General features: G+C 35.2%; 1 protein-coding gene across 1 annotated transcript in view; it reads left to right on the top strand.

The window, feature by feature from the left end:
• Positions 1-2500, top strand: part of LOC123512227 — a 64371-nt gene that overhangs the window by 18681 nt on the left and 43190 nt on the right. The gene's annotated exons all lie outside the window — the stretch shown is intronic.

The following is a 2500-nucleotide window of genomic DNA, read 5'->3' as shown; positions in this document are numbered from 1 at the left end:
TATGAGTGTTAGTGCTTCCGTGTGTTGCTTTGTGTGTGTGTGTGTGTGTGTGTGTGTGTGTGTGTGTGTGTGTGTGTGTGTGTGTGTGTGTGTGTGTGTGTGCGTAGCAATGCTTTTTTTATCATTAGTTTTGATTAGCAAGCGTAATATTTGCTTTTAATGCGTAGTGTTTGTCCCACACACACACACACACACACACACACACACACACACACACACACACACACCTTCCGTTGAGTGTGCGCATGACGTGTTTCTTTTGTTTCCCTCGTCTTGGTGTGAGGCGGAAAGAAGTTAGTGGAATGACTTGAGCCGAGGGAAGATTGAAGGAAATGTTGTGGAAAGCCTTGTTCTCCCTTCAAAACACGTAATAGAGGCCACAAATGTGATTCTTCGAGGTCTGAACGTGTTACTTATTGGTGTAAAGCTGTTGTTATGTTGTTAATTCATTCATAACACCCTTTATTTCTCGTTGTCTCAAGTGTAGGTGTCTGTTGGTGTTGAGACTTATTTTGTGGGTTTGCAGTTCCAGTGACGGATTAACACTTCTACATTACTAAGAGGAGAAACAGTTTTAAATGGCTCTGGTTGAAGTGATACGAGCTTCTAATGATGTTTTAGTAAGAAAACAGTTTTAAAAGACCGCAATTGAAGTGACACAGGTTTTTGAATGTACTTATTACAGTTCAGTACAAATTAATAACATTTTTATATTACTAACAGGAGAAACAGTTTTGAAAGGCTCTAGTTGAAGTGACAGGTTTTCTAAGGAAGTTTTTATGGTTCTAGTGACAGATTAACAATATTTGTCCATAATTAACAGAAGAAATACTCTTTTAAAGGCTTTAGTTGAAGTGACATGTGTTTTTAAGTATGGTTTTAGCAAGAAAAGCAATTTTAAAAGTGTCTAATTGAAATGACAGGACACAGTTTTTCAAGGTATTTTTTTACGGTTTTAGAGACAGATTAACAACATTTCTTCATTATTAACTGGAGAAACCATTTAAAAAGGGTCTAGTTCAAGTGGTTCAGGTTTTCAAGACTGTTTCCTATTATATGGTTCTAGTAGCAAATTAACATTTTTTCCATTATTAGCACGGGAAATACTCTTTTAAAAGCTCTAGTTGAAGTGACGCGGGTTTGTAAGAATGGTTTTAGCAGGACAAGCAATTTTAGAAAGGTCTAGCTAAAGTGACAAAGGTTTCTAAAAGTGTTTTCTACGGTATTAGTAGCGATTTATTTATTTTTTTATTCATTTTTCAATTATTAACAGGGGAAATATTTTTCAAGGCTCTAGTTGAAGTGACGCGGGTTTGTAAGGATGGTTTTAGCTGGAGAAAGTTTTAAAAGGCTCCAGTTGAAGTGACAGTTTTGAAAGGGTGTTTTTTTCTTTTTCTTTTCTTTTTTTTACGGTTCTAATGGCAGGCTAGCAACAATTCTTCATTACAAACAGGAGAAATACTCTCTTAAAATGTCTCTAATTCAAGTGACACAGGCTTTCTATAGATGCCTTTTACAGTTAAAGCGACAGATTAATATTTATACATTACTGACAGGAGAACCAATTTTAAAAGGCTCTAGTTGAAGTGACACTAGTTTCCAAGGTTGTTTATACGGTTCCAGTGGGAGACTGATAAGATTTCTACATTATTAGCAGAAGAAACAGTTTTAAAAGCTCTAGTTGAAGTGACACGAGTTTCCAAGGATACTTTTACGGTTCTATTGACAGATAAACAACATTTCTCCATTACTTACAGGATACACTGATTCGTGACACCTTTCTTGGCAGTCGTATGGTCTCAGATGTACGAGGAAGAAGGAGGAGGGAGAGGAGAATGATGAGGAAAATAAATAAATAAACGAATAGATAGATTGATAAGGATAAGAGAGATAATGAGGAGGAAAAACAGGTAAGCGAATAAGAATAAAGATAAGGAAAATAATAAGAAGGAAAATTAGTAAGTGAATAGATGAATGAAGATAAGAAAGATAGTGATGAAGAAAATTAAATAATTGAATAGGTGATTAAAAAGAATAAAGATGAGAAAGATAATAAGGAGGGAAAAATAGGTAAGCGAATGAATAAAAAAGAAAAATAAAGATAATCGGTAAGAGAATGGATGAATAAATAAGAAAAAGGATAAGAAAGATAACGAAGAGGAAAAATAGGTAAGTGCATAGATAAATAGATAAGAATAAAGGATAAAGATAATAAGAAAGAAAAAGAGTGATAAGCGAATGAATAGATAAGAAAAAAAAGATAAGACTAAAAAAAAAAAAAACAACTATTCTTGCGGCGCCATAATCTTTTGCCAGCGGGAGAGGCAGCACTTTCTGACAACACCCGTGCAGCACCGTGGCACTCTAAACAAGCCTTGAAACAGATAACACAGGGCGAGTGGTCATCTTTACCTTCAAACAAACATACACTTTACTCTATTGTCACTCCTATGTGTGTGTTTAACCCTTTCAGTGCCATGGCGGGTTTTCATTATTCTGT

This window comes from Portunus trituberculatus, chromosome 4 (assembly GCF_017591435.1).
Source record: "Portunus trituberculatus isolate SZX2019 chromosome 4, ASM1759143v1, whole genome shotgun sequence".
Lineage (NCBI taxonomy): Eukaryota > Metazoa > Arthropoda > Malacostraca > Decapoda > Portunidae > Portunus > Portunus trituberculatus.
The sequence above is the reverse complement of the archived record's forward strand: the minus strand, read 5'-3'. Positions and strand labels throughout refer to the sequence as shown.